This window comes from Scylla paramamosain, chromosome 39, assembly GCF_035594125.1.
Source record: "Scylla paramamosain isolate STU-SP2022 chromosome 39, ASM3559412v1, whole genome shotgun sequence".
NCBI classification, from domain to species: domain Eukaryota; kingdom Metazoa; phylum Arthropoda; class Malacostraca; order Decapoda; family Portunidae; genus Scylla; species Scylla paramamosain.
The window spans coordinates 7,766,212-7,792,844 of NC_087189.1; the positions used below are offsets into that span (position 1 = coordinate 7,766,212).

At 41.1% G+C, this 26,633-nt stretch overlaps 2 long non-coding RNA genes across 10 annotated transcripts in view; one reads left to right on the top strand and one right to left on the bottom strand.

Moving 5' to 3' along the window:
* LOC135092147 (uncharacterized) lies at positions 1-26,586 on the top strand. Of its 9 annotated transcripts, none has more exons than XR_010262770.1 (6): positions 1-148; positions 13,590-13,759; positions 24,425-24,529; positions 25,194-25,267; positions 25,629-25,764; positions 26,382-26,586. It is a non-coding gene; the product is annotated as an uncharacterized LOC135092147 (long non-coding RNA). The 9 variants fall into 9 exon arrangements; XR_010262772.1 differs by lacking the exon at positions 1-148 and adding an exon at positions 184-408; XR_010262769.1 differs by lacking the exon at positions 1-148 and adding an exon at positions 818-1,046.
* LOC135092148 (uncharacterized) overlaps positions 26,279-26,633 on the bottom strand; it is a 2,977-nt gene continuing 2,622 nt past the window's right edge. Inside the window, exon 2 of the long non-coding RNA XR_010262778.1 lies at positions 26,279-26,563. This is a non-coding gene — a long non-coding RNA (uncharacterized LOC135092148). The remainder of the gene's footprint in view (positions 26,564-26,633) is intronic.

Genomic DNA, 26,633 nt, shown 5'->3' on the forward strand with positions numbered 1-26,633 from the left:
TTCACTTCAGAACTCACCCATGTAAACATATAGGGGATGAAATATTCACCAGCTGACGGCGTTCCTTCGTCCTCGAAAGTGAGGTGGTGGTGTTACTCGCACCAGTGCCAGAGAGCTCTTGTAACTTACCCAGGCAGATTACCAGGTCGTAAGTGTCTGTTGAATATGATCTTACGATGTTGGCAATGTTATTAGGAGTTTGGTCTGGTAAATTTTTTTTATGAAACCAGTTCCTTGCTGGTAAGTTTGATGAATCCGGGCCCGGGGTAGTTGTAAGGTTCCGAAGCTCCCAGGAGACCTGTGCGAAAGGAGTGAGTTGGAAAATGCCTGTTTTTGAGGTGGTTGCGAAGAACTGAAGAAGACCCTTATACACGTGTTCGTAAGGATATCCAAAGCTTGGCCCAGATGGTAATGCAGCATGTGTGTCTTACAGCTCTTGCCCTGTCTTTCATTGGCCAGTCCTTCAGACTGTTAGCCACACACACACACACACACACACACATATATATATATATATATATATATATATATATATATATATATATATATATATATATATATATATATATATATATATATATATATATATATATATATATATAGTGTGTGTGTGTGTGTGTGTGTGTGTGTGTGTGTGTTTTATTTATTTATTTTTCATTTATTTATTTATTTTATAGCTTTTAAAAGATTTGTATGTGCAGTTTCCTTCATGTAAATACTTTATTCTATCCTATGGTCATGGAGAGACTGGCAGACTCCGCCTTTCGTTGTTATAGATCTATATACAACAATTAAGCTAGCAATCAATGTCAATCAATCAATCTTACTTAAATGAATAAGAGGAAAGTGAGTGGTGTGTTGTGAGCAGCTTGGAGAAGAAGTGACCTCTACATTTAAACATTGATCGCCTTCAGTCGCCATGATCGGAATTCCTTCCATGTTTACGTCCAGTCGTGTCCTGAACCAGGGCCGCTAAGTGCTGGGTGCCAGTGACAAGGGTGGCTGTTGTTAGGGGGAACTAGGCCATTCATGGATAAGGTGACGTGGTGAGTGACGAATGCAGGGCATTAATTATAAACAATTAAGTGTGTGTGTGTGTGTCAGCAACAAGCATCTATGTGAGTCATCTTTGAGCTAAACTGCGTTTTGGCAAATTCGATGAAAATTAAGAGGTACAATCCACAGATAAAGGTGACCAGGATATGAAATTCGTGTTGTTCATTAAGTTGATGCTAGACGAGTTGAATCTTATTCTACCAAGTCTTTCATGTCTTTCCCCAACCTACCGAAACACTTCGTTGGTCACAGTTAAAATATTGTGTGGCACCATTCATGACCAACATTCTATAGCAACATTAAATGAGGCTATACAAAACACAGCAGTAAGATGTGCCAACGTGATTACAAACACTGCATCAGTCAATTTACTCGATAAATTTTTACTTTATACCATTCCTTCCTTTTGCTGGTGATTTTACTTTTTCTTGGTTGTTACATGATTCACACAAATTTGAGGGTAATTTTTATCGGAAATACTTTACATCGCCGCAATGTTGCATCTCCAGCTATCTCCTACTGCTATTTCATGCTAACTGCTCTTTGGATCTTGCCAACTGCATGCCTCCCCTCCTCCTGCAGCCTCACTGCACAAAAGTTTCTTCTTTCTCTCATCCCTGTTCTGTCCACCTCTCTAATGCAAGAGTTAACCAGTATTCTCAATCATTCATCTGTTTCCCTGGTAAACTCTGGAACTCCCTGCCTGTTTCTGTATTCCTTCAAGAGGGAGGTTTCAAGACACTTATCCTTCAGTTTTTGACTACCGCTTTGGACTCTTCTGGGACTAGCATCTCAGTGGGCTTTTTTTTTTTTTTTTTTTTTTTTTTTGGATTTTTTGTTGCCCTTGGAAAGTGTTCCTCCTAAATAAAAATAAAAAAAAACCTCCAAACTCGGCAAGACTTTGTGGATACTGTTTCTCGGATGTCGAGAGCGGGAGGTCGCAGAGGGCCTCATTAATGTGGCGCTAGCAACATGCTTTGTGGATTCCACCCCGGGAGTCTGTCAGTGGCTTCTATTTTTTTTTTTTTTTTTTTTATGTAGGAAGGATACTGGCCAACGGCAACAAAAATCTAATAAAAAAAAAATGCCCACTGAAATGCCAGTCCCATAAAAGGGTCAAAGCAGTGGTCAAAAATTGGTGGATAAGTGTCTTGAAACCTCCCTCTTGAAGGAATTCAGGTCATAGGAAGGTGGAAATACAGAAGCAGGCAGGGAGTTCCAGAGTTTACCAGAGAAAGGGATGAATGATTGAGAATACTGGTTAACTCTTGCGTTAAGAGAGGTGGACAGAATAGGGGTGAGAGAAAGAAGAAAGTCTTGTGCAGCGAGGCCGCGGAAGGAGGGGAGGCATGCAGTTAGCAAGATCAGAAGAGCAGTTGGCATGAAAATAGCGGTAGAAGACAGCTAGATATGCAACATTGCGGCGGTGAGAGAGGGGCTGAAGACAGTCAGTTAGAGGAGAGGAGTTGATGAGACGAAAAGCTTTTGATTCCACCCTGTCTAGAAGAGCAGTATGAGTGGAACCCCCCCAGACATGTGAAGCATACTCCATACATGGACAGATAAGGCCCTTGTACAGAGTTAGCAGCTGGGGGGGGTGAGAAAAACTGGCGGAAACGTCTCAGAACACCCAACTTCATAGAAGCTGTTTTGGCTAGAGATGAGATGTGAAGTTTCCAGTTCAGAATATAAGTAAAGGACAGACCGAGGATGTTCAGTGTAGAAGAGGGGGACAGTTGAGTGTCATTGAAGAAGAGGGGATAGTTGTCTGGAAGATTGTGTCGAGTTGATAGATGGAGGAATTAAGTTTTTGAGGCATTGAACAATACCAAGTTTGCTCTGCCCCAATCAGAAATTTTAGAAAGATCAGAAGTCAGGCGTTCTGTGGCTTCCCTGCATGATATGTTTACCTCCTGAAGGGTTGGACGTCTATAAAAAGACGTGGAAAAGTGCAGGGTGGTATCATCAGCATAGGAGTGGATAGGACAAGAAGTTTGGTTTAGAAGATCATTAATGAATAATAAGAAGAGAGTGGGTGACAGGGCAGAACCCTGAGGAACACCACTGTTAATAGATTTAGGAGAAGAACAGTGACCGTCTACCACAGCAGCAATAGAACGGTCAGAAAGGAAACTTGAGATGAAGTTACAAAGAGAAGGATAGAAACCGTAGGAGGGTAGTTTGGAAATCAAAGCTTTGTGCCAGACTCTATCAAAGGCTTTTGATATGTCCAAGGCAACAGCAAAAGTTTCACCAAAGTCTCTAAAAGAGGATGACCAAGACTCCATAAGGAAAGCCAGATCACCAGTAGAGCGGCCTTGACAGAACCCATACTGGCGATCAGATAGAAGGTTGTGAAGTGATAGATGTTTAAGAATCTTCCTGTTGAGGATAGATTCAAAAACTTTAGATAAGCAGGAAATTAAAGCAATAGGACGGTAGTTTGAGGGATTAGAGCGGTCTCCCTTTTTAGGAACAGGTTGAATGTAGGCAAACTTCCAGCAAGAAGGAAAGGTAGATGTTGACAGACAGAGCTGAAAGAGTTTGACTAGGCAAGGTGCAAGCACGGAGGCACAGTTTCGGAGAACAATAGGAGGGACCCCATCAGGTCCATAAGCCTTCCAAGGGTTTAGGCCAGTGAGGGCATGGAAAACATCATTGCAAAGAATTTTAATACGTGGCATGAAGTAGTCAGAGGGTGGAGGAGAGGGAGGAACAAGCCCAGAATCGTCCAAGGTAGAATTTTTAGCAAAGGTTTGAGCAAAGAGTTCAGCTTTAGAAATAGATGTGATAGCAGTGGTGCCATCTGGTTGAAGTAGAGGAGGGAAAGAAGAAGAAGCAAAGTTATTGGAGACATTTTTGGCTAGATGCCAGAAATCACGAGGGGAGTTAGATCTTGAAAGGTTTTGACATTTTCTGTTAATGAAGGAGTTTTTGGCTAGTTGGAGAACAGACTTGGCATGGTTCCGGGGAGAAATATAAAGTGCATGAGATTCTGGTGATGGAAGGCTTAAGTACCTTTTGTGGGCCACCTCTCTATCATGTATAGCACGAGAACAAGCTGTGTTAAACCAAGGTTTAGAAGGTTTAGGATGAGAAAAAGAGTGAGGAATGTACGCCTCCATGCCAGACACTATCACCTCTGTTATGCGCTCAGCACACAAAGACGGGTCTCTGACACGGAAGCAGTAGTCATTCCAAGGAAAATCAGCAAAATACCTCCTCAGGTCCCCCCAACTAGCAGAGGCAAAACGCCAGAGGCACCTTCGCTTAGGGGGATCCTGAGGAGGGATTGGAGTGATAGGACAAGATATGAGATTGTGATTGGAGGAGCCCAATGGAGAAGAAAGGGTGACAGCATAAGCAGAAGGATTAGAGGTCAGGAAAAGGTCAAGAATGTTGGGCGTATCTCCAAGACAGTCAGGAATACAAGTAGGGTGTTGCACCAATTGCTCTAGGTCATGGAGGATAGCAAAGTTGTAGGCTAGTTCACCAGGATGGTCAGTGAAGGGAGAGGAAAGCCAAAGCTGGTGGTGAACATTGAAGTCTCCAAGAATGGAGATCTCTGCAAAAGGGAAGAGGGTCAGAATGTGCTCCACTTTGGAAGTTAAGTAGTTAAAGAATTTCTTATAGTCAGAGGAGTTAGGAGAGAGGTACACAGCACAGATAAATTTAGTATGAGAATGACTCTGTAGTCGTAGCCAGATGGTGGAAAACTCGGAAGATTCAAGAGCGTGGGCACGAGAGCAGGTTAAGTCATTGCGCACATAAACGCAGCATCCAGCTTTGGATCGAAAATGAGGATAGAGAAAGTAGGAGGGAACAGAAAAGGGGCTACTGTCAGTTGCCTCAGACACCTGAGTTTCAGTGAGGAAAAGAAGATGAGGTTTAGAAGAGGAGAGGTGGTGTTCTACAGATTGAAAATTAGATCTTAGACCGCGAATGTTGCAGAAGTTAATGAAGAAAAAGTTGAGGGGGGTGTCAAGACACCTAGGGTCGTCGACGGAAAGGCAGTCCGACCTGGGGACATTTATGGTCCCCTCCCCAGATGGGGACTCCGAGGCTGGTGTAGGAGTCGCCATGATTTTAAAATTTTTGAGTGAAGGGTGTGTGTGTTATTAGGTGCTTGTAGTTTTGTGTGGAGGAAGAGAGTTGTCTTTAGAGGGCAGGCTGTGACTGCCCCCTTGTGTTGTGAGACACAAAGGGAAACGTTCAGTGAGGTCACAGCTGGGTTTAATGATAAGTTCACAGCACCCCCTGAACAGTGCTTTAGACCTCACTGGGAGTAATTATCGTTTCGGCAGGTGTCTACTGCCTCCTCCTCTATGTCTTTGATGGAAGTGGTTTTGCGGCTCTTTGCTCCCTGCCTTCTCTCCCTTATTGCTCTTTCTACCCACCACTCAACGATAGATGGGAGGAGAAAAGTGAATGCTAAGCAATAGCTAAAATATATTAGAAGCGTAAAAATGATGAAAAATGTATGCTGCCTCATCGCATCTTTCACCCAAGGAGGGACAAACTGCTGTAGCCACCTCCTCCCTCCCCATATCTCCCTCACTGCCTGGGTCCTCCACTAACGAAGCAAATACGAACAGTGCAAGAAGAGGAGAGGAAGAGAAGAAGCGAAGGAACTACAATGGCGCTGGTTATGCACCCTTAAGGCCAGTTGTCATTAGTACGTTTTTGCCTATTCCGCACCCAGTCTGCGCTTCTACTATGACGTCACAAAGAGGTGGAACGGATATGCACCTTTCTGTCTTCCAGCATTTGTTTGCAAAGGCTCTTGCTGAAGTGACACTTGGATTTTTAAATGTGCTTTTACGATTCTAGTGACAGATTAACAAAATTTCTGTATTCAGAAGGCTCTAATTGAAGTAACACGGCTTTTTAAAGGTATTTTTACAATTCTAGTGACAGATTAACAAAATTTCTGCATTCAAAAGACTAGTTGAAATGACAACAGGTTTTAAAGGGCGTTTCTATGATTCTTTTGACAGATTATCAAGATTTCTACACTAAAATCTTTTAGTTGAAGTGAAACAGGTTTTAAGAGTGTTTTTAAGGATCTACTAACACATTAACAAGATTTCTACACTCAAAAACCAATATATATGTTGAATCCTTTCTCCCACTCACCATCCAATTCCTTCAGCACCTCTTTCCCCCTATTTGTCTTCCCTCGAGCTATCTTGATTATTGTTAGGAATGCATATATCTAGCAGCCCTGTAGGTGAGCACATGAGAATGTTGTGTGTATGGGGTAGCCTCGTATGAGTACACATAGGTATGAGTACTGTGCGAGAGAATGAGTTTCTTGGATAGTTGGCTGGCTTTGATGCTGGCGGGATCTCTGATGTTCACATTCAGACAGTGGTGCAGTATTTCCAGTCTTAACTTGAAATACAATTATTACAATTTCTATAATTGCAATTATGTGCTTCACCCAAATTGCTACTGCACTCGAATACTCAAAAAAAAAAAAAAAAAAAAAAATATATGGGTAACACCGCATCCGCACACACGCAAGGAGTTGACTTGGATTCATCTCTTCTGCACACGACTCAAGGCAAGTGCGGGTGGCAGAGCCATACACCAGCTGAACCTGGTTCACACATGAGCGGATGGGAGTGACGTCATAGTTGGAGTGAAGAACGGGAGCGGAATCCGCTAAAACGTACTAGTGTGAACCGGCCCTTTAGGCCCGGTTTACACTACTCCGTTTTTACGGATTCCGTTTCCGTAAACCGTCCAACAATGGCGTCACCACCGTTTCCATTTGAGCAACTGTAGTGGGAACCGGGCTCCATTTCTGCCACCGCTTGAACAGACGCAGTTGAGTAGAAGAGATGAACCAAGTTTAACTTTGTACCGAGGGACGGGCAGTGTTACACGTACTGATATTTTGAATGTTCTAGGTATGATACTCAAGTATATGAAAAAAAAAAACGTTTTTGAATTATGGCTTTGTAATGTAATGATACTATACTGTAAACTAAACATTTTCACACTGTAAAAAAAAAAAAAAGTGACTGGGCAGTGATGCCAGTGCTTGGCTTTTTTCTCTAGATCTTGGAATTTTTAAGTTGATCATGGGATCTGGAATGAAAAGGGAAAACAGCCTGTATTCTTGGAATTTTCAAGTCTTCACTAGTTTTTTGGGGTTAAATACATAGTCACAAAAAAAAAAAAAAATCACTTTGTTCCGAAAACATTCAATGTGAAATGATACTAGACGAAATATTCTGCAAATTATTTGGCCGAGTTCTGATCAAAATATAGCCAACTTACAGCAAAAGTAATGGCCAAGTGCCGGCCTTTTTCCTCCTCAATCCTCTTTCCCCTTCCAACATTCAGTACACCTCTGCCCGTTACCATAGTAACCATACAAAAAATCATACGTGTAGCCTACTGCGGAATGAACATTTCCCCGTCTGTTCGGGTTGCCAGGACTGTTATTTTTTGAAATTTTGCCATATTTCTTTTACACACAAAAAAAAAAAAAAATGAATCCAGGCCTCTTCTGTCCCTTTAATTCCAATAGCTATTTAGTCCTATGCATAATATACCACACGCATATTTTATTAATGAAATATTCAAAATGTGGGTGAATGTCAGGTTGAACGTGGACATCTGAGTGGCTGTCAGTTTACTTAACACACCTATTGGACCGGGAGCGGCACACCCAGAGGCGACTTACATGGTCAGTTGTATACCATCCGTACTGCGGAAATCGTCATCATCTCGTATCTCCGGGATAGTATTTCTTCTGTGGTTAACTCGCTGCCTTGCTCTTATTATTTTTATTACATACCCCGTGTGCCTTCCCAAGACATGCAATATGAGTGACCCAGGATCCAATACACACCTAGTACCTCTCCAAAAAAAAAAAGAGCAAAAGTTTGGTACCAACAGGTGTTCAAGGGTGAGTGGTTAGAGAACCCTGAACTATGTACATGGGTGAAGCCAGATCCTACAAACGAATACACAGTGATATGTAGTGTTTGTGATTGTAAATAAAAAAAAATAAAAAATAAACTGTAATAAGTTATCTATGTTACATCATAATGTGTCTGCTAAGCATGGTAAGAACTTAACTGCAAAGAAAAGCACAGTTAGCATTGAAAAGTTTGCACAGAAAAAGAGTGAACAAGATTCCCACATTAACAAAGTTGTCCGTGCAGAATTACTTAACAGTTTTATGGCTGAACATGGTACTCCTTTTTTTATGTAGGTCATTTGGTGCCAGTAATGAAAAAGATGTTCCCAGACAGTGAGATAGCACAAAGTATGTCCATGAAAAAACCAAGGCTTCTTACGTTATGCAAGAGGGAATTGCATGGTAAGAGCATGAGATGATAACCAATATGTGTAGAGAAAGTAAGTTTTCTCTCATTATTGACGAGTGTACTGATGTTTCTGTGTCACAAGTTTTGGCTTCCATGGTAAGATTTTATGATGAGAAAAGGCTGTGTGTAACTGATGCCCTCCTAGATACTGTACAAGTGGAAGATACAACTGCTGAAGGACTTTATAAAGCAGTAAAAAACATACTTCAGACAAGGCAAATACCTTTGCAGAACATAATTGACTTTGCCAGTAATAACTGTTCCACCATGCTAGGAGCAAATAAAGGTTTTAAAGCTCATCAGTATCCATAATTGGGTGTGTATGCCATTCGTTTTCACTGTGCTCAAGTCACGCAAGTAATGAGCTACCATCATGGCTTGAATGCTTCTTAAAGGATGTGTGCTGCTATTTTTCTCGAAGCTCAAAAAGACAGCATAATTTCCAGCTAATTCGGGATGTTGTACACTCACCAAGACACAAGATGGTGAAGCTCTCGCAAACACGGTCGCTCTCAAGAGGGAAACAAGTAGCAAGGATTTTGGAGCGACAAGATGCGTTAGCTTTATTTTTTCAAGGTGAGGCTGATACTGACAAGGTTCATGGAACCGCAAATATAAGTAAAACAATGATGACATGTAGAATAAAACATATGTTACTCTTCTTAAACTACATTCTTGGCAAAGTGGACAAGATGAATGTACAGTTTCAGGCACATTACTTTAGGTTAAGTTCACTGTACTCTACAAACTCAGACAAGTACCAGAGTATCCTTGGGATGTTTATACAAGACAAAGTCACCGAGCCTCTTAAACTTTCTGACATATATCCGTGTGACGAAAATACATAAAAGTTTAAGTGATCTCAGCCTTGGAGGTAGATGTAAAGTAATGCTCCTCCAAAAACCACTAGGAGATCATGAACAAAGATTTTTAAGCTACTGTCAGTGTTATTTGGTTGAACTGTGTGTGCAGATCAAGAAAAAATAAAGTTTTGAAGAAGACAATGTTCTCTCCATGCTACGAATTTTGGAACCAAATGAAGCACTTTCCAGTAAGAGATGCCTTAAATCAATTACAAAATTAACAGTCTATTTCCACACAATTGTGAAAGAGCAGTTGGATGAGCTACAGGATCAGTGGAGAGATCTTTTGCATTGTAAGGAGTCTCTTAAAGATTTGAGTGAAAAAAACAACATTATTTTGGTGTGAACTCCAATCAGTTAAAGATGGAATTGGCCACAGAAAATTTGAACTTTTGCAAAGTTTATGTGCTGCCTATTAGCCCTCCTTTATTCATCAGCCTGTGTCAAGAGAGTGTTCTCTCAGATGAACTTTATTAAAACAAAGCAAATCAACAGACTACAAGTTTTAATTTGATTTGTAGTCTGTTGATTGTTTATTGGCAAACCAAGCTATTGCTAAATAAGCTACCTTTTGCATGAACTGGGAACCATCAAATACACTGATCAGAGACGTGAAAACTGGCCACTGTTACCAACATCTGAAAGAGAGAGAATTAGAAGTAAAGAAGAGTGGTATGGTAACACTGCATGCGGAAGAGGAACCTAGTAGTGATGACGAAGCTGTCGTATTTCTTCTGTTCTAACCTGTCGTTTCGTCAGGAAAGTGAGTATCATAAGACTGTCTATTTATGAGTTGCTAACTTTCTATTAATTAGATTATATACTAAACCGGTGTTTTTTTTTTTTTTTAAATCTTGGAATTTTCTTGGAATTTTGCGGGTCTTCGCAAATCTTCGAAATTAGGTTTTCTTTCACTGGCAACACCTGGACTGGGGTCCCAGTGTGAGGGAATTCAAGTCATAGGAAGGTGGAAATACAGAAGCAGGCAGGGAGTTCCAGAGTTTACCAGAGAAAGTGATGAATGATTAAGAATACTGGTTAACTCTTGCATTAGAGAGGTGGAAAGAATAGAGGTGATAGAAAGAAGAGTCTTGTGCAGCAAGACAGCTGGAGGAAGGGAGGTATGCAGTTAGCAAGATCAGAAGAGCAGTTAGCATGAAAATAGTGGTAGAAGATAGCAAGAATGCAACATTGTGGCAATGAGAAAGAGGCTGAAGACAGTCAGTTAGAAGAGAGGAGTTGATGAGACGAAAAGCTTTTGATTTCACCCTGTCTAGAAGAGCGGTATGACTGGAACTCCCTCCCCAAACACGTGAAATATTCTCTATGCATGGATGGATAAAACCCCTATACAGTTAGCAGCTGGAAGAGTGAGAAAAACTGGCAGACATGTCTCAAAACGCCTAACTTTATAGAAGCTGTTTTAGCTAATGATGAGATGTGAAGTTTCCAGTTTAGATTATAAGTAAAGGACAGACCAAAGATGTTCAGTGTAGAAGAGGGGCACAGTTGAGTATCATTGAAGAAGAGCGGATAGTTGTCTTGGAAGGTTGTGCCAAGTTGATAGATGGAGGAATTGAGTTTTTGAGGCATTGAACAATACTAAGTTTGCTCTGCCCCTTGTCGGAAGTCAGGCGTTCTGTGGCTTCTCTGCATGAACTGTTTACTTCCTGAAAGACTGGACATCAATGAAAAGACATGGAAAAGTGCAGGGTGGTATCATCAGCGTAGGGGTGGATAGGACAAGAAGTCTGGTTGAGATAATTGATGTATAATAGGAAGAGAGTGGATGACAGGACAGAACCCTGAGGAATACCCCTATCAATAGATTTAGGAGAAGAATAGTGACCGTCAACCATAATAGCAATAGAATGGTCAGAAATGAAACTTAAGATGAAGTTACAGAGATAGATAGAAGCCGTAGGAGGGTAGTTTGAAAATCAAAGCTTTGTGCCAGACTCTCAAAAGCTTTTGATATGTCTAAGGCAACAGCAAAAATTTCACCAAAATCTTTAAAAGAGGATGACTAAGACTCAGTAAGGAAAGCCAGAAGATCACCAGTAGAGTGGCCTTGACGGAACCCATACTGGCGATCAGATAGAAGGTTGTGAAGTGATAGATGTTTAAGAATCTTCCTGTGGGGATAGATTCGAAAACTTTAGATAGGAAGGAAATTAAAACAACAGAAAGGTAGCTTGAGGGATTAGAACGATCACCCCTTTTAGGAACAGGCTGAATGTAGGCAAACTTCCAGCAAGAAAGAAAGGTAGATGTTGAAAAAAGTTTGACTAGGAAAGGTGCAAGCACAGAGGCGCAGTTTCGGAGAACAATAGGAGGGACCCCATCAGCTCCGTAAGCCTTCTGAGGGTTTAGGCCAGTGAGGGCATGGAAAACATCATTGCGAAGAATTTTAATAGCTAGCATGAAGTAATCAGAGGGTGGAGGAGAGGGAGGAACAAACCCTGAATCATTCAAGGTAGAGTTTTTTAGCAAAGGTTTGAGCGAAGAGTTCAGCTTTAGAGATAGTTGAGATGGCAGTGGTGCCATTGGGAAGAAGAAGCATAGTTATTAGAGATGTTTTTGGTTAGGTGCCAGAAGTCACGTGGGGAGTTAGATCTTGAAAGATTTTGACACTTTCTATTAATGAAGGAGTTTTTGGCTGTTGGAGAACAGACTTGGCATGATTCTGGACAGAAATATAAAGCGCATGAGATTCTGGTGATTGAAGACTCAAGTACCTTTTATTGGCTACTACAAAAGGTACTTGTAGGATTCACTAGCCTGTAGTTACTTACATTTCTTTACTGTGCAATAAATGACAATCTTTTCCACCTCACTGGCCTATCTTCATCAGCTGCCAGTGGCAGGCTGCCAAGAAGTATACAAATTCCTTGTCAAGGAGGCTTCTTCTCTGCTTGGCCATATTGACAAACATGGATACAGAGATGGCAGCCAACTCCTCCGTTCAGTATGGACTTCATTTTTGTGACGTCATTGTTGGACGGTGAACGAAGACAGAATCCATAAAAACGGACTAGTGTGAACCGGGCCTTACGTAACTGAAGGCCAGTCTTTAGCAAGGAATGCATCATGGAGGGAAGGGAAGGCACCCTGTGCTGGTAAAAAAAAAAAAGATAAATAAATACCCTTGCCGTGTAAAATGACACTCTGAAAAGCCCCAGCAGTGAGGTATTTACTAAATATCAGTAAAGGCGCGAGAAAATGGACTGCTTGGCGCATCCCCTGTAACTACTTTTTTTTTCTGCGGTCTTAGAGAAACTGGTAAGGCCTGGAACAAGTAGTAGTAAATAATGGAATAATGTGATGATTCTTTCAGTGCTTCATGTACTTGTGTTCAAGAGTTACATATGTGAATAATATTCAAAGGAGATAGAGCTACTTCAATCTTTACATGGCCATAACTCAGAACATGATGTTTTTTTGCTTTTAAATATTTTCATAAAATTAATGGTTGATCAGATTAATTTGGAAAATGCCAAATCTGTTGATCAGGACAAGGGATATCATTAACTTTCAATTTTTTAGAAAATACGAAGCAGTAAAGACAGGACAGACAAAAGTAAAAAAAATGTCAATGTTAAGTTTTTCCTTGACATGATGCAGCAACACTTGCTGATGTATTGCAAATGAAAAAAAAAAAAAAAGAAAGAAATTGAGTGGTGAAACGTTTGGATAGTTATGACCTTCCACAGACCAATAAATTTTACTTTAAGATAATTAGTGTAGCCTCTAGAACACTTTAAGTCAAATAATTGAGAATTACATCATAGCGTCATGACATACCAAGGACATTCTTTTCCATGGACAAATTAGTTGATAATAATTCAAAATAGTCCAGAAAGTTTTGATTCTTAGTTCCTGGTACTTTTTTATGTGAATTTATTTATTTATTTTTTTTATTCTAATATTTGGTCTGCTAGGGTGAGTGCCCCCATAAGAAGGCAGCGGAATTCTTTGCCCAAAACTTTGGCACAGGTGGTGTAAACTCTGACTGCAACACAGGGTTTACATTGGATGAACTCCTGTTTATCCTGAAATCCTTTATTAACTCCAGTCATGGTCCAGACAATGTTTCCTATAGTATGCTATAACACTTTGGTCACCATTCCCTCCCAAATTTGTTACATCTCTACAATAAAATCTGGACCACTCACACATTCCCACACTCCTGGCACTTTGCTTAAGTCATCCCAATCCCCAAAATGACTGAATACCATACAGACCCCACTGCATTTCTTCCTATTGTACTGTCTGTGAAAGATCATGAAACATATGATAAAGAGAAGACTCATTTTTGTTTCAGAAGCGAAGGGTTTGTTGGGTGGTCAGCAGTCGGGTTTTCAGAAATATCGAGGCACAATGAACCACCTAACATTGCATTCATGATAGGGGTGTTCCTGGACATCCAAGAAGTCTTTGACATGACATGATGACATGTTATCCTCATGAAACTCTACGCTCACAGTTTCAGAGGTAACTTGCCCATTTTTTTGATAATTTCCTTCAGGACAGAACATTCTCTGTCAAGCTTCTTGGTAATGTTATCTCGGACATTTTCATCCAGGAAAACAGGGTGCCACAGGTTAGTGTTCTTAGTCCCATTTTATTTTCTACTCATGATTAATGATATTCTGTCAACAACTCCCATCCCTAGGTATCTTAAATACTCACTTTACACTGATGACTGTGCGCTGTGGAACTCCTCACCTAACACACACTTCTCGGCAGGACAAATTCAACCTGCTCTCAATTCCATCCAGCACTGGGCCTCTCTGTGGGGATTTAAGTTTTCCATTCCTAAATGAATCGGTGTTGTTTTCACTAGACATAATGTAACTGATTTGCAATTAACTCTTCAAGACCAGATGATACCATTTAAAAATTCAGTTAAGTTCCTGGATCTGCATTTTGAGAGCAAACTCTATTAGAAGACCCCTATTAATGAATTGCTCATCCATTGTTGTAAAAAATTAATGTCCTTAAGTATACCTCTGGTACCTCATGAAGAGCAGACAGTAAATCTTTATTAATGGTGTATAAGTCCTTAATTCATTCTCACTTAGACTATGGCTCATCAGTGTATGGGGTGTGCATCAGAACCAATAGCTGAAGAGACTAGATGTGAGAATGAATGTGTGCTAATGTGTCTTAGGGGCCCTACATTGCACTTGTGTGACGTGGATGGAGGTTGAGGCTAACATACCACCTCTACACATATGACACAGTGCCCTCCTTTTATTCCCTGTAATAAAAACAGCCTGAAAGGCTCCCCTCAGTAACACAGCAAGCAACATTATATGGAAACACCACCACCTCCACACTGCGGTCTGCCATCCATTCACTGCAAGACTCAACATGCTCTGCCAGTGCATGGGCATCAGACTGGATGGCATGAATCAGCTTGTGCTGCCCACCATTCCACCCTGGAAAATGTTCCATGACTACCTTCATAATCGGGTGGCTATTGGGGAAGGAGACTGTTGTTATCGAGGCAGAGCTCCAACAATGCTTCCAGGCCCTCATCGGGTCCTTCCATCTCTACACCGATGGCTCCAAGATGAGTGAATGTGTGGGTGCAAGTGTGTGGCCATGTGAGTGTGCCCTCAGGTTCAAACAACCTTCCCATACATCAGTGTTTTCCACAGAACTTTTTGCTATTGACAAGGCCATAGACTTTGTAATAAATTCACATCACCAGTCAATTGTAGTTTATTGGACTCTTTGTCAGTGCTTCAGGCAATAAAGTCCGACCTCATGGTACAAATGAAATCCAGGGCAACATCATTAATAAGCTGAATCCTTGTTGTAAATTCTTCTCACTGATTTGTGTTCCTGGACATTCTAGTATATGCAGGAATGAACAGGCTGACATGCTGGTTCAGTCTGCTGCAGAGTTTGAGGGAGTGTGGAACCTCCATCAGGATCTGCAGCCATGTCTCTCAGTAGTTAAATTATCAGTAAAACTCCTGTAGCAGAGTAACTGGGATAACCTCCACCTGCAGTCCATCAAACCCATCCTGGGCAAGTGGGCCTCCTTCAATCGCCCCACAAGGCGGGAGGAGGTGCTCCTCACATGCCTCAGGATGGACTGCACCCTGCCTACCCATATGCTCCCATACATGGCCAACTCCTATCCACCACAATGTACCACCTATAACGTAACCCCTTCTATCGAGCACATCTTGCTTCATTATGTGTGTTATCAAGAGGAGAGGTGACCCTTGGTAGCTTACTGCCAGGGCTGTGACCTCCTGCTAACACAGACCCTTTTGGGTGATGAGCACTTGTATGTGGTCAATAGACTGTTGATTTTTCCTAACTGAGACCAATTTAATCAGAGAGCTGTGATTTTCATATATATATATATATATATATATATATATATATATATATATATATATATATATATATATATATATATATATATATATATATATTATGTAATTTCTTGCACTATGTATATAACACTATTAAAATGTGTAACAAAAAAATGTGTACATATAAATATGAAAGTGTGTATACAATGTTTACTGCATGATTAGTATGTGAATGTGTTCCCTATTTTGTACATAAATAATACGAAGTACGAGTAATGCTATGCAACCTCCCTACCTGTGTGCATGTGTGTTACCCCTCTTTCTTCCCTGCCCTGACAAAGGACAATAGTCTTGTGATAGTACTATGAATCCCATATAATGAAGTATATGTAAAGGCATAAATGTGTGTATATATTCTATGTATTATGTTTGAATTAAATATTAAATTAATTATTAAGTAAATAGGAAAAATGTTAAAAGGTACAAAATACAATTGAAAATTCAATAAATTAAATAAAAATCAAAGCTATAAATAAACCTTGGCCAAATACCCACGTTAGGATAATGACAAAAAATAAATAAATAAAATAAATAAATAAATAGAAGGTAAATAAATGCATTGTTGGATTGCCAGCAGTTGTCTCATTTTTCCTTTTTTAATAACAGCCTTGCTACAACCTAAATCCGTTTTGCTTCTCTCCTAAAATCTACTGTTCCTCTACCCACTTTAATATCTTTTTATTCATCACCCACCCAAACAATTTATCCATTACATTTATGACTGCTATGGGTCTATAGCTTCCTGTTTCCTCCCTCGGCTTACCTCATCCTTTATGGATAAGTATCACCCCTTCTTTTCTCCCAGTTTTGTGGCACATCCCCTTTTTATATTATTTCCCAGAACAATGAAACTAAAGCCTGACTAATTCTTCACATTTTATGAACTCCCATCAGTTCCATCAGCTTTCCCTTCTTTAATGGCCTTTAAATCTAAGTCTATCTCCTGCTTGTCTATCTCTATCCTATTCATATTCCTTACTTCACTGTGTATGACTACATTTTACATTCCCTCATCCCTTTCCTTTTTCCATATTACTTACCTCCAAAACTCCTTTACTGTGCTAGTGATCTCCTCATCTATTGTTGCCCTGCCTTCCACTTTCAGCTTGATTTCCTAGTGACTATCTGCTCCACCCAAATTCCTTTTCAGTCTCCTCCATCCTTCCTTTTTCCTTTGTCCACGCCCTTTGTACATGCACCTGTTTTTCTTTCCATCTAGCTATCTTCTTCCTAATCACTTTCTGTGCTGCCTTCTTTGCATCTACATAGCTATCCAATGCTTCCCTCCATTCTGCTTCATACACCTTCCTATGTCTCTTCCTTAGAGTGGCTAACTTCCTTTTGTTTCTTGTTCTCTTTCTTCCTGCTACCTATCATCTGCTTGACCTCATTCCACCAACCTTTCAATTTCCTTCAACCTACCTTGAATCTTTTCCTTCCTATCATCCTTCTCCCAGCCTTCTGTACAGTCTCCTTGATGTTCTTTTCCCATTCATCTATAGTCTTCCCATCTCCCGTCACTAAGTCTCCAGGCATTGTTGCGTCCATCTCTCTACAGTAGTTTATCCAATTGGCATTCCTAATTTCCCATTGTTCCTGCCACTTCTTTCCCTTTCCTACTTTATTTCCTCTAATCTTTTCACACGTAATTCCTATCATAAAATGGTCCAAAATGTCTATGTCCTCATTTTTCCGTCTTACAGCCTTGTTTCTCTACATCATTTACCAGTATGTAATCAATTGCAGATTCACTAGTCCCTTCCTTCCATGTTGATGGGTTTTCTAGTTCCCAGTTCTTTATTCTGCATCCTACTCGGTCAACAAAAACCTAAGATTAGTTGACCATTTCAATTCACACATTCGTTGAGAGTACCATATGAACATTTAAGTCTCCCATTTTAACCCATTTGTCCTTTCCTATCTTTTCCTTTATCTTGTAGAGTTTTCTATTGTCATTGTAGTTACCACATCCTTTTATTCCCATGTATACTACCGTCGTCCACCATTTGTCTGTTTGTTACCTCTGTGGTGATTATGACTCCTTTGTTGTACTCTAATATGTTTCCAGTGGCAATGTCTTCCTCCACCTCTTCTATACACCTGCCTTTTTTTCTCAACATAATTCCTACTCCCCCTCCTTCCTTTTCTACTTTCCTTCCTCTACTTATCCCTTTCCATCCACTTTCTTTCCATTCCATGCTATTATGACAACCTGTTTCACCCACTCCTATCACATCATAATGTACCCATCTCCTTCCTCTACTAGGGTTCTCCATTTTCCCTCACTCCATCCCTTAGTATTCAGGAAAGCAAACAGCATCCCTCCTCTTTGGCCCTTATTCTATGATTGCTCCTTCTTCCTGTGCTAGGCCCACTCTAACACATTCCGTGTCATCTAAACAGTTTCCTGACTGTCTGTACTTAACAATCCATTACTTCCATCTTCCAAAACAACCACGTCATCTTGACCATTACCACCTAGATGCTCCTGTACTATTTTCTGAATGTCCTTAACATTTGCACCAGGCTCGCTCCTGTCCATGATCCTTATAGAAGCCTCTTGACAGAAAGTGCATCTCTCTCCCAACTCCCCTCAAGAGACTATCACCAAACAATCACATTAGTCTCTATAACCTACTGGATGTCTTCATGAAGAGTTGCTTGCCTTCAGCAATCTTTTTCCATGACTGCATTCCTACTCCTACCCATGTGTTTGATGCTGCCTGCTGCCTTCACTGCTCACCTCCTCGTGCTGACTCCTCCTCTTGGTTGCTGTCTGCTGTGTCTGCCTCCTGCCTGCTGCCTGTAATGTCCTCCTCTGGTACCTGTGGCCTGGGCTGTGCCTCTCCCTGTGCTGTCCTCTGCCAACTGCCTGCCGTGTTCTCTGTTGCTTGATGTCTGGCCTTTTCTATTTCTCCCTGACTGCTGCCTGCAGTGTCCTCCTCTAGTGTCTGGTGTCATAGCTGCTCAGTTTCTTCCTGAACTGCCGCCTGTCTGTTACTTGCTGTATCCTCCAGTGCTTGCTATTGACTGGCAGAGCAGAGCAGCTCCTCCATGACTGCCAGTCGATGGATTCTCACCTGCTGCTGTGGCGTCCTGGCGCATGTCCTGCCTTTCTGTATATTATGCACACATGCCAGTACAAATCATGTGTGATCTACTTGGGTGCCTCACAGTGCTTCTGGGGATTTCTGTCTCCCTGTTTTGACCTTTCAGTTGGTTAATCTACTTAAGTGACATGTTCTCTCTCTCAAGTGCTTCCAGACAGTCTCTCCAATCACAATCTCATATCTTTATCTTGTCCTATCACTCCAATCCCTCCTCAGGATCCTCCCCTAAGCGAAGGTGCCTCTGGCGTTTTGCCTCTGCTAGCTGGGGGGACCTGAGGGGGTATTTTGCTGATTTTCCTTGGAATGACTACTGCTTCCGTGTCAGAGACCCGTCTTTGAGTGCTGAGCGCATAACAGAGGTGATAGTGTCTGGCATGGAGGCATACATTCCTCACTCTTTTTCTCATCCTAAACCTTCTAAACCTTGGTTTAACACAGCTTGTTCTCGTGCTATACATGATAGAGAGGTGGCCCACAAAAGGTACTTAAGCCTTCCATCACCAGAATCTCATGCACTTTATATTTCTGCCCGGAACCATGCCAAGTCTGTTCTCCAACTAGCCAAAAACTTCTTCATTAACAGAAAATGTCAAAACCTTTCAAGATCTAACTCCCCTCGTGATTTCTGGCATCTAGCCAAAAATATCTCCAATAACTTTGCTTCTTCTTCTTTCCCTCCTCTATTTCAACCAGATGGCACCACTGCTATCACATCTATTTCTAAAGCTGAACTCTTTGCTCAAACCTTTGCTAAAAATTCTACCTTGGATGATTCTGGGCTTGTTCCTCCCTCTCCTCCATCCTCTGACTACTTCATGCCACCTATTAAAATTATTCGCAATGATGTTTTCCATGCCCTCGCTGGCCTAAACCCTCGGAAGGCTTATGGACCTGATGGGGTCCCTCCTATTGTTCTCCAAAACCGTGCCTCCGTGCTTGCACCTTGCCTAGTCAAACTCTTTCAGCTCTGTCTGTCAACATCTACCTTTCCTTCTTGCTGGAAGTTTGCCTACATTCAACCTGTTCCTAAAAAGGGTGACCATTCTAATCCCTCAAAATACCGTCCTATTGCTTTAATTTCCTGCCTATCTAAAGTTTTTGAATCTATCCTCAACAAGAAGATTCTTAAACATCTATCACTTCACAACCTTCTATCTGATCGCCAGTATGGGTTCTGTCAAGGCCACTCTACTGGTGATCTTCTGGCTTTCCTTACTGAGTCTTGGTCATCCTCTTTTAGAGATTTTGGTGGAACTTTTGCTGTTGCCTTGGACATATCAAAAGCTTTTGATAGTCTGGCACAAAGCTTTGATTTCTAAACTACCCTCCTACAGCTTCTATCCTTCTCTCTGTAACTTCATCTCAAGTTTCCTTTCTGACCATTCTATTGCCGCTGTGGTAGACGGTCACTGTTCTTCTCCTAAATCTATTAACAGTGGTGTTCCTCAGGGTTCTGTCCTGTCACCCACTCTCTTCTTATTATTCATTAATGATCTTCTAAACCAAACTTCTTGTCCTATCCACTCCTACGCTGATGATACCACCCTGCACTTTTCCACGTCTTTTCATAGACGTCCTACCCTTCAGGAGGTAAACATATCATGCAGGGAAGCCACAGAACGCCTGACTTCTGATCTTTCTAAAATTTCTGATTGGGGCAGAGCAAACTTGGCATTGTTCAATGCCTCAAAAACTCAATTTCTCCATCTATCAACTTGACACAACCTTCCAGACAACTATCCCCTCTTCTTCAATGGCACTCAACTGTTCCCCTCTTCTACACTGAACATCCTCGGTCTGTCCTTTATTTATAATCTGAACTGGAAACTTCACATCTCATCTCTAGCTAAGACAGCTTCTATGAAGTTAGGTGTTCTGAGACGTCTCCGCCAGTTTTTCTCACCCCCCCAGCTGCTAACTCTGTACAAGGGCCTTATCCGTCCATGTATGGAGTATGCTTCACATGTCTGGGGAGGGGTTCCACTCATACTGCTCTTCTAGACAGGGTGGAATCAAAAGCTTTTCGTCTCATCAACTCCTCTCCTCTAACTGTCTTCAGCCTCTCTCTCACCACTGCAATGTTGCATATCTAGCTGTCTTCTACCGCTATTTTCATGCTAACTGCTCTTCTGATCTTACTAACTGCATACCTCCCCTCCTTCCGCGGCCTTGCTGCACAAGACTTTCTTCTTTCTCTCACCCTTATTCTGTCCACCTCTCTAACGCAAGAGTTAACCAGTATTCTCAATCATTCATCCCTTTCTCTGGTAAACTCTGGAACTCCCTGCTTGCTTTTGTATTTCCACCTTCCTATGACTTGAATTCCTTCAAGAGGGAGGTTTCAAGACACTTATTCATCAATTTTTGACCACTGCTTTCACCCTTTTATGGGACTGGCATTTCAGTGGGCATTTTTTTTATTAGGTTTTTGTTGCCCTTGGCCAGTGTCCTTTCTACTTAAAAAAAAAAAAAAATCATATTTTTCTTGTTCCTGTTTCCACTCCCCCTTCTCCTCCCTCAGCCTCTTGGATGTTTCCAGGTCTTTCATAGCCAGCATGATGCACTTCTTACATCATCAAGGCTCCTCCTTGTTCTCCTGAGGTTCCTCATATCTTCCTTCACTCACTCCCTCACACTTGGCATGGAACCAGCCTCAGCACATCTCACAACAAACACCATCCTGACCATCCTTAACCCCTCTCCTACAGCAGTCACATGATGAGCCTTTTTCTTCACTCTCCTCTCTTGCACACTCTTCATATAATTTTCTTCTTCAAACTCAGTGTGGCAAAGGCGTTGCACTCCTTGCATCTCTTTCTTCTCACAGACTTCACGGTGGCCAGTTACCTTAAGAACCTTAAGGATATGTTGGAGCTGTACAAGCACGTCCTTCCACCACCACGCCACCTCTGCCTGCGCCTTCCTCAATACTTGTTTAGGCTTGCTTAGTCTAGGTCTAGGCTTAGCCCAAGGCAGAAGGTTAAGCAACCTCTGAACCTGTCTAAAGTCTTAAGTACTAGGACCAGCATGTCTTGTGAAGTTAAGCGTGACACTAAACACTTAGTTGAGCCCAGTCAAACCTCTATGCTGTTACGATCCTGGCCCCTCACTCGTCATCTCCCACAGAACCTTCACTTCTGCAGTTCCCTGGGCAGATTTCACTCACACTGCACCAGCCTCAGGTGCAGCACCAGAAGACCAGAGGAAAAGGGGAGTGAGAGCACTCACACTTACCTTCCTAGGTCACCCAGAGGCCTAGAGAAAGATTTCCAGTGGGTCCCTGTAGCTTGCATGCAAGGGGAAACATCCTCACAACCTGGCAGAAGTTTCTGTCACAGCAGTTGCCCCTCAGCTACATGGGCAGGTAGGATGGAGAGAAAGACACATAGCACATGTGTCATGGCCCAGATCCATGAAACAGGTTGCTACTTAACAACCTACGATCGGTGGAAATAGCAACCTCCGGCCACCAAATAGTATTCATGAGTGCGCTGTAGGTTGTTAACTGGTCACTATTAACACCACATATAAATATTTATGTTCACAAAATAACCTTTTTAACTCTATGCAAGCTTTACCACCAAGAAAGCATGATTTTGTGATGCACAAAGTGAAATCTTGCATGGAACACCAAAAATAAGGCTGAAGATGAGGAGGCATACTTGTCCCTGCCAATCAGTGAAACACGGCCGCAGTTGCCACAATATTCGTGTTGCTCCTGCTCCTCTAGTGACTGTTGCAATGGAAATCATCTTTGCACGGATGTACACTTGTGCCATGAGGATCGCCTTGACCCCTTGGCACTGAGTGTTAGTGAACTGCTATTGAAATACCACTTCTCTCAGCATGAACTAGTGTCTTGTTTGAGATGCAACTTCACCTGCTGAGAACTCAGTGTGGCCATGCAATTCCCACTGACACCTAGGTTTTGCTGGACCTTAGGATATTTGCAACTGGCTCCTTCCAAAATCTCATTGGAGACACTGCTACTGGCTACCTAGTAAGACACTTATGTTTGTTGGTACTGCATGCTTGTACCTATTTAGAGTTCTTTACTGGCCTTATTACTGGTCTTTTCTCTTGCATTCTCTCATATATACCTTTATATACACCTAAAATGTAAATATTAGGTCGGGAAAAGGTGCTCTTGTCCTCCAGGGCCTCCCACAGTCTGGTTAGGTTAAGTAATGCCAGCACAGGATTCAGGTTGTTTTTCTTTGAAAAATTAAAATTAAATTCAGTGCAATTTTTATATTCGGTCACTAAATTGTATTTTTCTTTGAGCGTTAGGAGTCTGACAAATTTTCTGCCTTATGCTCCTATTAAACATTAATAATTTTTTTTTTTGTATTATATGTATACTGTATGCATATCCAGTGTAGGGGTGGTATACATACATGTTTGCTTGTTGGTGAGCATCTAGATTCATAATGCATAACATTGCATAAATATTTATGAGCCCTGTGTTATATATAATAATAACACCTACTGCCAGACCTATCACCTATCAGTGACTACTGTTACGCCCACAAATTTCAGCCCCTTCGCAAAGCTGCCACACCTGGACTAGCTTCCCCCTAGTCACCTATGTGACTGGGTGCAGGGCTTAATATGGGTTACAAGGTCTACTTTTGACTCATGCAACATTCTTAACAACAGTTATAATGCCAGGTCACGCTAATTGAGGTAGCCAGTCTGTTTTACCCACCTACAGACAAGATAAATACTCCAACAGCAATAAACTCCCACAGCTGTGAAAGGATTGACAACCACACCTAGGGAGAAACAATTATAACAAGCAATAACACATATGTGATTGAGGTATAAGACCCCATTGCACAATCACCCTCGTAACAAATCCTCCCACTGTCCAACAGCATGTTATAGCCTCAAGCTGAGTAATGTCATTTAGTGCTTCTTAGATGGCAGGCCTTGTCAGGACCTGAGGAGAGAGTAAAGTTCACTACACAGTAAATTACTTAAGTCCTCTGCAGGTCAGGCACCATCCAATAGCCTGATGCAGTAGTATTTAACACAAAGTAGGCTCACTAACAAGAGACATTATTACAAATGAGTGCCAACAGACACACATGAAGGTAATTCACCACTCACTGTACCAAAATTCTAGACACACACACACACACACACACACACACACACAGCCAAGGAATCGCCTCCCTGGGTATGGAGTGTTATACACAACTACACTTTATAAGAACATAAAACGTAAGAAATAAGGGAAGCTGCAAGAAGTGACCAGGCTTACACGTGGCAGTCCCTGTATGAAATATACCTACCTATTTCCACCTATCATCCCCATCCATAAACCTGTCTAATCTTCTCTTAAAGCTCCTTGATGTCTTAGTACTAACAATATGATTACTGAGTCCGTTCCACTCATCTATCACTCTATGTGAGAACCAGTTTCTTCCTATCTCTTTCTTAAGCCTAAATTTTTCAAGATAGAACCTATTATTTCTTGTTCTATCCTGGTTGTTAATACTAAGAATTTTGCTTACATCCCCCTTGTTATATCCTGGTAGGCTACTATGGAGACACCTATACTATGTAAGTAGGCCAGGGCATACGGCTGATAATGACTCACTTATCCCTTAAAGCAACTGACCCAACTAACTGTTATCCTGCCTCAGTCTCCATCAGATATTATTGCCTGTCTCAATACATCTGCTCCATCTAAGCACTGGGTAGTGACTTACTGTGGGAAAGCACACCAAACACTCCCTCTGCTGCGACAGGTGAGGAAATACAAGGAAGGGGAGGGTGGTGAAACATACACATACACCTGCCACTCTGCTCCCTGTGCTGGCTCATATGAATAAAACACTTTAATTCTGAAAATTCTAATGATCAAACTAGTGAGGGCTAAATGAATACTGATTACTTTATTGTCAAGAGCAACTCTTCTACTAAATACTCGGTGAAACTCAGATTGAATGGACAAGAGGAAGTAAGAAAATTTACATGGGGAATATGAGTGACTGTGCAGATAAATAATATACTAGAGGCTTCAGGCTAAGTATGTACATGTCAGGGATGCGTCCAAGTCTTGTCCCCAGCCTGTCTCTCTTCTCATCTTTCTCTCTCTCTCCTCCCTTCCATTATTCTTTTCTTATTCGTTCTTACTTCTTTCTTCATTTTATATTGCATTATCTTGCTGCACACAACACTACATACACCTAACTCCCCATGTATGCATTCATATTGGTTGTAATATTGTTTTCCTTTACATTGTTATGTTACATATTATTAATATACTTCATATTTTCATCAGAAGAAAACTTAGGCACAATACCATTTCATTAGTGATAAGCAGCCCAAAATATATAAATATTCTGAATTGGGATCATAATATTGCAAGCAATATTCAGTACCCTCTTGACCCTTATTTCATGGTCCCAGTGGGCAACCTCACAACAGCAGCAGACCAGCGGTACAATATGGGGCATGCACAGACAAGGGTCATTGTGGAGCAGGTAATGAAATTATAATTTCTTCCTCTCCAAAGCAGCAATATGTAGAGGAAAACCTGCCATTGAAATCATTAAATAATTATAAACATTTAATTCTTGTTATAAGAGTATAATTACTGCAAAGATACACATTAATTAGTGTTGTCTGACATGTACTGGCAATTACTTGTACATGCATATTATGTTTTAACATAAAATGTTGCCTTGTAAGACTAGTTTTGGAGAGTCAAAATGCCTAATTTCAAATTACAAGACTATTCATCTCATATGATACATAGTTTCAAGAAATGGAAGGTTTAGGTTCCATCCCTCCAACTTCTTAGATCTTCACAAAAGTCTATAAAACATATAAATATATTTCCAGGTACTGCCTTTTCACCCCAGCATCCATGTGTCAACCCTGAACCTGCAGTACAGCAAATAGCTCAGCATGTTTCAGCCAGAGTTGCTCAGCAGGAAATCATCCAAAACTTCTACCAACAATAAAAGGAGAAAGACAGGTATCACTTATATGTGTCAGTAGTCATATAATGAATGAAATAATGTTTTTTCATGTCTCAATGCATAGTGAATTAGAGAGATCACTGCAGCATTTTATTTCATCTATAAAATTAAATGAATAATACAAAAATTATAGAGAAGTACAGTAGATTTTCATTTATCAAATAAAGTAATTACCAAGTACTAAAGCTTTTAGTTGCACATATGAAAAAAGAAACATACCCACATAGTAAGTATAGCTCAGGGCCTGTAAAACTCAAGTAGGTAAATAAACATACACTGAATGTTCAAAAGTTCCCACCAGGTTACCACCAAAAACTTCATTCTTACCTACACAGATGGCAGTTACTTTGTACTTCTGAGTAACACTAAGGCATTGCAGATATCACAGTTAACTAACATTAACATGAATCACAGCACAAAGGAATGGTGAAATGCTTTGGTATAATAATGTATTTATATAAACAAGGTAAAGTTAAAATAAATAAATAGCACTACATATTTTTTTTAACATTTTCGGAAGTGTGTTAATGTTTAGTGTTGGCCTTAAAGCACTCAGTGGCATGAGCCATAAACTGCTTGAATAAATCTAAAAATTCTCTTTGTATGTGGGCAGATTGCTGATGAGACTCTAACACCTCCTATTGTGCCTGCCACCACCTCTCATTGTGCCTGCCACCATCTCTTGTTGTGCCTGCCACCAGCTCCTGTTGTGCCTACCACCACCTCCTGTTGTGTCTGCACTAGCCCACACAGGTCTCACAACTTCAGATTTACTATAAATTGCTCAAGTTCTGCCTGCAATAAATTTAAGATGAAAACATGACTTTAACATATTTACATAGCATATTAATGGATTGTAATAAAA